The sequence below is a fragment of the Bos indicus genome, chromosome 17 (genome assembly GCF_029378745.1).
Source record: "Bos indicus isolate NIAB-ARS_2022 breed Sahiwal x Tharparkar chromosome 17, NIAB-ARS_B.indTharparkar_mat_pri_1.0, whole genome shotgun sequence".
Taxonomy (NCBI): domain Eukaryota; kingdom Metazoa; phylum Chordata; class Mammalia; order Artiodactyla; family Bovidae; genus Bos; species Bos indicus.
The window spans coordinates 43972927-43982705 of record NC_091776.1 but is presented as its reverse complement, the minus strand read 5'-3'; positions in this window follow the sequence as shown (position 1 = coordinate 43982705).

The window sequence follows — 9779 nt, the reverse complement described above, 5'->3', positions numbered from 1 at the left end:
TTGAGCATTTATTGTCCACTTACAGTGTGATAATTACTCTTTTAAGCATTGACATTGATATTTATTTATTGGCTGAGCTGCTAAGCAGGTGGGATCTTGGTTCCACAACCAGGGATCAAACCCAGATCCTGGCAGTGAAAGCCCTGAGTCCTAACCACTGGACCACCAGGGAATTCCCTGATACCTATATATGTATTTTTAAAAAGGTATGGCCTCTGCCTTTGAGAGGCTTACAGTCCAGTAAAATTCAGAAGCCTCAGTGGCTAGGGAATTAGCTCCTCAGATGGCTTTGTCAGTGTCTGTGTGTGTGGTATTGTGAATTCTGCCTGGAATGTGTCTAGGGTCAGTTGGGAAGAGCAGGTTGAAGGAAGGTAAAGAGGACTGAACGCAATGCATTTATTTCAGTTTTACAAGGTCTGGCCCTCACAATGGTCTCCCCACTGTCTTTGCCCTAAAGTTGGTTAGAAGAAACCAAAAAGCAGGGAATAAAACTACATTAAAAAAATAGCTACAAGAAAGAAATGCATAGCATAATTGCAGGAAGAGGCATTGTCAGGGCACAATTTGAGAAAATATAATTTCAGTCCTGAAGTGATTGCCTTCAGAAGAGCAAGACAACCTACCCATTAAAGATCTTTGACATGAGAAAAACTGAAGTCCTCTGAGGAGAGTTGAATGGTATCTGATATTTTGATTTACTGTTTGAAAGCCATTTTAACCATAGGAAACAGGTCCCAGAGTAGGCCTACCAAGGACTGGAGTATGACGATTACTAAATGGGAGAGTTGTGTGAATACTGGTCACTGATGTCATCTTGCTCTGAGCCCCTGCTGCATGGTAGCTTCCAGAACCTGGTGTATGTTTCTTCCTCCCAGCCCCCACCCTGGCCACCCCTTCCTTTGTCTTGTCAGTCATCCTTTATGCAATTGTTTAGGTAAAATGAGCTGCTTGGACACTCTCTCAAAGGATTCTGGATGTGGTAAGAACTCTGCTTGGATGATCGATCCTTATATGCTAAAATCCATATATGATTCATATATGATCAATCACATATATGCTAAAATCTTCGTGCAGTGACATCATAGGGCAAGAAACAGATAAACATGAAGATCCCCACTAAACTTCCAGTCCTTGCCTAAAATTAAGAGGATAGTGATAGCAGTGGTGGTGGCCAAGAAGAGAAAATGGGAAACAATGTTTTAAAAAGAAGAAAACATTTCTTGGAGAACACATGTTTATTCAAGGGAAGCTCAGTTTTCAGTTTGGATTCCAAGCAAAAAATTTCTCATTCCCCTGATGATTATGGAATAATCCTCAACACTCTGCCCTCATACAGCATTGCAACACAGAAGCCGTGTTCTTAGGGGCCTGGGGAGTCTGTGATCTGGGATCCCCATCTGCTGGGCTTTGGGGAATACAGAACTCTTTGAAATGTGAATTTTGTGTGTGTAATGTATATTTTGTACTGAAAAGGTTTATAGCTTTTATTAACAGCTCAAGAGACTCTCTGACTCCAAAAAGTTTAAAGTCGCTGTTGCTTATGAAGCACTCTTCATCAAAAAATACAGATACAAAGCAAAGATTCATTACAGCTAAAGACTGTGGCAATACCCCCCAACTAGACATTTTCAGAATACAATTTCTACAGAAATGTCTGGATTAAGAGAAGCTGCTCACAAGGTGACTTTTAAACAATACATGAGCAACTCCTTAGATTCATGAGCTCCTAAGCAGGAATTATTCATAGTTACCCACCAGCAACACACATGAGGGGCTTCCCAGGTGGCGCAGTGGTAAAGAATCCACCTGCCAGTGCAGGAGGTGCAAGAGATGTGCGCTTGATCCCTGGGTTGGGAAGATCCCCTGGAGAAGGACATGGCAGCCCACTCCAGTATTCTTGCCTGGAAAATTCCATGGACAGGGAAGCCTGGCGGGCTACAGTCCATGTGGTCACAAAGAGTTGGACACAACTTCTATCTGGGTGCTATTTCTCATTTATGTAAGGGACAAGAAAACCAGGTAAAATTCTACAAAATTCTTGCCCTAAATAATTATACCTAGAAAATATTTCTGTCATTTTAACCGAAAATATCATCCTTTGTATGCATGGCTGTTTTGCGGGAAATTAGTTTCAATGAACTGGTTTAAAAATTAAAATATTAATGTGATATATTAAGGGAAAATATGTCAATATTTTAGTTGTGGATAGTATTATAGAAGTATAGTTTGTCACAGAAACTATCCACTTCCATCAAAATAGTCTAAGGAAACAGGTGTAGAATAGATTATATTCCATTTAAAACATTGCTTGCTTTATTGTTTTTAAATAGGCTTATGTGAAACTGTGCCTGCTGGGAAAAAATGAAATCCGAATGATTCATACACCCAAAGGTCATTGATCTAAAAATATAGGTCCTGTGAAATGGATAAACATATTCTACTTAGTGGAAGTCATCGAGTGAGAGGATTTTAGAATCCTTCCAAACCATTTAAGTCTCTGAGGTTGTTAATTAATTTATTAGGAACGGAGAAGACAGCCACTGTCTAGGGCAGTGTGTCCATGGGGAGCAGAGCAGATGAAAAGTGATCCTACTGAGGGGGGACAGAGATCAAGGGGCTTCCCTTCTCACAGAAGGAAGGGAGAAGCATCTGTGCTAAGGCACGGGAGAGCCAAGCCTTGCTACCTGGGGTTCTCTGTGAAGGTGGACTTGGCAGGTGATCAGGAAATGCTGTGGATGATGTGCTGGGAGGATGCACTTTTGGAGCAGAAAACCAACTGGTGGAAGTAGGCCAGCATGTGTTGCCATCAGGACAGCAAACATGGTCTCTAATGGGAATGAGAGAGTTGAGTGTTCCTCCTGTAGATGCTTCTACAGTTATTATGGACAAGGATGCTGCTGCTGAAGGAATGGGGGCTTCTTGTGCGGAGGGAGGTAACAAGAATGTGCCAGTTTGTCTTTTAAAAATTTTTACTTTGTAACTGAGCCCTAAGCAGGAGATGTTCTCTGATAAATATCAGAGCAAATACTAGGTATGTATTTCAGAGTTTGGATGGCTGCCTTGCTGTGGACGCTAGCAGGGTAAATCTCTTTTACAGGGATGCTTCATTGTGAGAAAACTGTCTTTGGATAATACCGCTTATTGGTGAATAAGTACACATAATAACATGGAGTTACTTCCTCAGGATTGGTTCCAAAACTCCTGTGGATACCAGAATACAAGACCTTTATGTAAAATGACCCCTGATATCCGGGGTTCCATATATGCGGATTCAACCAACCAAGGACTGTGAAAATGGAGGGCCGATAGTATATGTGTGGGTTTGCACACACACACTCACGTACAAAGACCCACATGGAGATCTCACTTCACTGAGAAGTTTATTCACATTAAAATTGGGAAAATGACCTTCTCAAGTTCAAGCATGACCTGGTCCAGGGCTCAACACTAGTCTGACAAAAAATCCTATCATGTCATTGAAAAGATAACTGTGAAATATATATTTAAAATGTTATTATTTCTTTTGTAATAGAGTCTTTCCACAGGGTTGATATCTTAAGTCTATGAGGTAAATCTCCAATTAGTAGATGAGAATGTTGTGTATTATAGTAACTAATTTTCCCAATGTCATACAGTTAGTAAACTGCAGGGTAGGAAATTTAATTCAAGTCTTCTGAATCTAATAGTTTACTATGAGTATAACAAAATATTGATTTAGTAAAGTTTTATTTTTATAAATTCAGCAATTTTTAAGTAAAATTTTATCATCTCAAGTTAATATAAGTAAACTTGTATTTAGGTATTTAAACTTATATATAGGTATTTAAAATTCACCTCATTTTCTTAGGCACATAGAACAAAGGAAAACAACTATTTTAAAATTGATTTTATTTAAATTCTAGCCAAAGTTTTCTTTGCAAGACATGTGAGGTCTATGAAATTGCAGATGCCCAAAATAGCTTTTCATTTATGAAGACATAAATATAAAATATTTACAGTCACAAGTGTATATGTTCTCGCAGGTGTAATTGTGTTTATGAGTGTATGTTTCTGCTCCCTATGATACACTTAATCAGTCAATAGCACATCATCTCTGAGTTGTTAATATTACAGAACTTGTAATGAGTAGAATTCAAGAAATGCATTCTAACTGAGACTACCAGAGGATAATATCTGAAATACCTAATTAACAAATACAAATCTCTAAAATGCTCAGTAATAGGAAATTTGTCTTCAATGTTGAATTCTTTTAGTCTAAAAATGAGTCTAATTTAATTAGTTTTAGAATAAGCATCAGATCAGATCAGATCAGTCGCTCAGTCGTGTCCGACTCTTTGCGACCCCATGAATCGCAGCACGCCAGGCCTCCCTGTCTATCACCAACTCCCGGAGTTCACTGAGACTCACGTCCATCGAGTCAGTGATGCCATCCAGCCATCTCATCCTCTGTCGTCCCCTTCTCCTCCTGCCCCCAATCCCCTCCAGCATCAGAGTCTTTTCCAATGAGTCAACTCTTCGCATGAGGTGGCCAAAGTACTGGAGTTTCAGCTTTAGCATCATTCCTTCCAAAGAAATCCCAGGGCTGATCTCCTTCACAATGGACTGGTTGGATCTCCTTGCAGTCCAAGGGACTCTCAAGAGTCTTCTCCAACACCACAGTTGAAAAGCATCAATTCTTCAGTGCTCAGCCTTCTTCACAGTCCAACTCTCACATCCATACATGACCACAGGAAAAAACCATAGCCTTGACTAGACGAACCTTTGTTGGCAAAGTAATGTCTCTGTTTTTCAATATGCTATCTAGGTTGATCATAACTTTCCTTCCAAGGAGTAAGTGTATTTTAATTTCATGGCTGCAGTCACCATCTGTAGTGATTTTTGAGCCCAGAAAAATAAAGTCTGACACTGTTTCCACTGTTTCCCCATCTATTTCCCATGAAGTGATGGGACCGGATGCCATGATCTTCGTTTTCTGAACGTTGAGCTTTAAGCCAACATTTTCACTCTCCTCTTTCACTTTCATCAAGAGGCTTTTGAGTTCCTCTTCACTTTCTGCCATAAGGGTGGTGTCATCTGCATATCTGAGGTTATTGATATTTCTCCCGGCAATCTTGATTCCAGCTTGTGTTTCTTCCAGTCCAGCGTTTCTCATGATGTACTCTGCATATAAAAATAAGCATAGAGATAACTTTGAATGTATTAAAGGAAACATTGCTTACATAATCATTGCTGTGAGTGGACTCCTTCAAGGTATACAGTCAATGGGAAAAGTGGACAAGTAAACCTGAATCTACTTATCTTTTGGTTCAGTGCTCTGTAAAGAGCCTTGGCAGCATGGGGGAAAGACATTCACACCCAATCATCTGTCATGAAAAGTTGTCTGATCTGGGTTGTGAAGTTGAGGGTTTCCTTCCTAGAGGAAAGAAGAAGGAGGGAAAAAGCTGTGACTGAGGCAGAGGGAAATATCATAGCTATCATGAAGGCATCATGGAGCCTGGTGAGTCTGGGGAAAACAAGTTGGTTATGGTCATATCATCGGTTGATCAATGAGGAGGAGCAGATGCTAGGTGATGTGGAAAGTAGACAGATCTAGTGTGCTAGGAGAAGGAATTTGAATTTATTTTCTATTTATGGGGAAGTAGGACAAAAGCTGATAATTCTCATCCAAATCTCTTTCTTTTGGGGTCATTCCCTCTCTCAGAACAGAGTGAGGCCATGTGACTGAGTTCTAGTGAATGGAAAGAGCAGAGATGGATGTCTGTCCTCTGGATGTGTCCAATCTCTCTTCTCGTAGAAGTGTTGGACATTATGTGTTGAAGGTGTGAAGACCTCTGTCAGCCTAATTGCTATCATTAGCACTTGATCTAAGCTATTATGTTACCAGTGCTTGGTCACTACAACGAGTTCTAGATATTACAGAAGTTTGGACAACCCTAAATAAACTGAGTACACTGGAATATTTCAATTTTGGAACTATAACTTTGGCCGCAAGGGGAGGGAATCATTTAGGAGACTACTATAATAGACTTGAGAACCTGGACTCAAAAAGACAAAGTGTTTATCTGATGGACAAAAAGTTTCCCACCCCAGCTGCTATCTCTTCCACCTGTCCCTTCCTCCTTCACTTCTTTTTAAATCTGGGAGATATGATGATATATAAATGCCACACAAAAAGTCAATGGCAGTTAAGATAAATGGAAAACTTACAAACTCAAGATCTTTAGCAGGTAAATTTGTAAGAGCTTGTGATCGATTTGATATGGTAGATGAATTACACAAAGACAGCTAGAATGAGGGTTTCCCTGGTGGTCCAGTGGTTAAAAATCTGTCTGCCAATGCAGGGGACATGGGTTTGATCCCTGGTCTGGGAAGATCTCACATGCCTCAGGGCAACTAAATTCATGCTCTGCAACAAGAGAAGCTACTGCAATGAGAGGCCTGTGCACCACAGTGAAGAGTAGCCCCTGTTCACTGTGGGTAGAGAAAGCCCAAGTGAAGCAATGAAGACCCAGAGTAGTCAAAAATAAATACATGAAAGAAATAAAGAAAGAAATCTATATGACCCACAAGTATGGCTCATGTAAGTGATTAGATACCATGTAGGAAATTTAGAAAAGGAACATGACTAAGGAACAGTAAATAAATATTAAGCACATTGACTTTGATTTGGCTGTAAACCACTGAATAACTGAGGAAGACATGTCTAAAAGGTAAGTCAGTTTGGAGTTTAGCCAAGAGGTCTGGGCTGTTGATAACTTTGCATGGTCACGTTTGTGTGAAGCAATGAAAACTGGGTGAGGGAATGGCACAAGCCCTCGAGCTGGTGATGGAAAAATTTTGATTTAAAGATGGACAGAAGGAAAACAGATGCCCTCAGGGAGTAAAAGGAGTGGCCAGAGGGATGGGATAAAAAACAAAATAGCAGGGGATGAATCACCAAAGCTAAAGCAAAAGAGCATTTCAAGTTCCAAAATTCCAAAAGCAATTCGGATAAGGACAAAAAATAATTCATTAGATAATGCATCAAGAAGGTCATTGTTGACTTTACAAAGAGCAGTTGGCAAGAAATGCTGGTGACAGAAGTCTGATCCCAGTAGACTAGGCCATGGCTGGATGAAGGACAGCACAGGACAGACAGCGCTCCCCTCCCCCCGAAAAGCTGATGACTGGATGATAACCATAGAGGGAGGTCAAGTCAAGACAGAGATTAGTGTTTTTTCGCTTTGAATGGAGAAGCCTTTATCATATTTACACTGCAAAAGATAAGAACAGTTCTGCAGATCTGGAAGGAGAGATGACACATGATTGAAGTCTCTAAGGCCAGGCCGGAGAAAGTATGTAGCTTTGACTTGGGCGGAAGTGTTCCTTCTCCATCTACTGAGGGGAGGGAAAGTAAGAACTGAAGTTTATGCACATTATGTAGCAAGACTTTCAAGAGGAGCCTCCTTTGAAGGTATCTCTGGGATAAAATAAAATGAATAAAGTGAAAATTAAATGATACAGAAAAGGAAACTGTGAGAGAGAAGTGATGGGGTGGTAGGTCTGGACATTCTGGTCATAATTTGAGAGAACATTCTGGTCATAATTTGAAAGAAAGCACACTGGCAAGGGCATAATGGAGTTTGCTGGGTTGCCCTGAGGACTCTGATGCGGCTGGACACCATGGCTTTGTAAGGGCACCTACTCTTGTGTGATTTTCTCCAGGCAGCAGGATAGCTGGAGACATACTACTGAACACCCAAGGTAATAGTTTCAATCCAGAGTGAGGTTTCCAGGGCTTTTTAGATGAATAAACAAGGCAGCAGAAGAGGCAAGTAATGGTGAGTGGAATCTCTGCTAAAATGTTGTGTCCAACTCTTTGCCACCCCACTGACTATAGCCTGCAAGCCCCCTCTGTTCAAGGGATTTCTCAGGCAAGAATACTGGAATGGGCTGCCATTTCTTTCTCTAGGGGACTTTCCTAACCCAGGGACCGAATCTGCATCTTCTGTGTCTCCTGCATTGGCAGACAAATTCTTTACCACTGGAAAGCCTTGTAGTTTATAATGTTGGCTAGTAATTTGCTTTAGATTGTGTTACACATAGTGTGGACATAATGGGTTGGCACACAGTGTGGAAATGCAGTACCAGAGGGGACAAAATAAAAGCTTGTTTTAATCATTGACTTTTAGTCCATAAAATTTTATTTGAAGCATAAAGGATTTGCCAATGTATTTTATTGCAGCAGTCTTTAAGTGGGCATTTGGTACTGCCCTAAACTCAGAGTTATGTGTCTAACAACTTCTCCAAAGATGACAGTAATTCCATCCTGATGTGCTGGTTTGCCTTCCTATAAAAACAGCCTAAGTTCCTGAACTTGAAATGGTGATAACATATTTTTGCTTTTCACATGTCATGGGTTTTATTTAGCTTCATCTTGCTCTCAGGAAAGGACAGAGTACCCAAGGGAATACATATCTTTTTGAAAAATTTTCTCTTGGCTTTCTTAGCTGACCTACTGCTCATGATGCAAAATCATCCTATCTGATATAAAATTGTCAGGGTGTAAAATGTCATGATAGAAAGGAGCATGGTGCTAAATTTAAACTGGAAAAGGACTTTATCACCGAAGAGAGATTCTATTTTGTGCTCTTAGTAATAATGGGGAGTGACACGTCTTTGCCACTAGCTGGCTTTTCTGTGTTGCTTCTGTTGCCAATAGCCACACTGCTCTATGGTGATCTTAATGGATGGTGACACATATTGTTGATTATGTTGACATAAATTCTTCTAACGCCCCTTCTTTATGAATAGAAGATGGGGTGGGGATGTTTCTTGTTGTTTTAACTATGTGCCAAACCAAATATCACTTATATTCTTAATGATTTATGTTAGAGTCTATTCACTTGCATGGTATGACTGTTTAGTGTTTCGTGTGTTTATAAATCTCTTAGTTGGATATACCTATGTGTATATGTACATCGGTTTGTGTTCTTTGCAGCTAAAGTCCTAACATTAACTAATTATTTACCACAGTCAATAAAAATAACTGAGCAGTTATTGAGCACTGCTGGACCAGTTGCATCACTAAGTCAGATGCATACGATAGAAACACATTTCAACTTTATTGACATGGAAGCTAAGGCTCGGTCACCTCTCAAAGTAGGTATATTAGGTTCAGAGCTGACCCTAAAATCCACGTTTTAAACATGTACTCAATTATTCTTCTTAAATTGTTCTCAAACTAGCTGGTAGGATTGACTGCAGATAATTGAGCAAAGAAAATGACTCCCTTTCCCCAAGTTGTATATATTTGAATTTTGTAATCTGTGATATTAGGTAACAAAACTTGGTTAACACTTGCCTGCACCAAATTATACAGTTAACCTTGCCTTGGGGAAAATAGCTGTAAGTGCAAGTATAATTTAAAGCTATGTTCTTCTCATTTTTATTTATTTATTATTTCTTGTTGGCTGCCCTGGGTCTTGGTTGCTGCGTGAGGACTTTCTTTATTGCAGCGAGCGGGGTCCGCTCCCTAGTTGTGGTATGTGGTCTTCTCACCGTGGGGCTTCCTTGTTGCAGAACCCAGCCTCCGTAGCCATGGTGCCTGGCCTTAGTCGCCCTGTTGCATGTGGAGTCTTCCAGATCAGGAATCAAAACTATGTTCTCTGCATTGGCAGGTGGATTCTTTACTACTTGACCGCCAAGGAAGTCCTCTCATTTTTAAATAGATTATTTAATTTAGTTATATGCATCATCTTCATTTGCCTTTTATTTATGATGCATGGTCAAAGATTAAA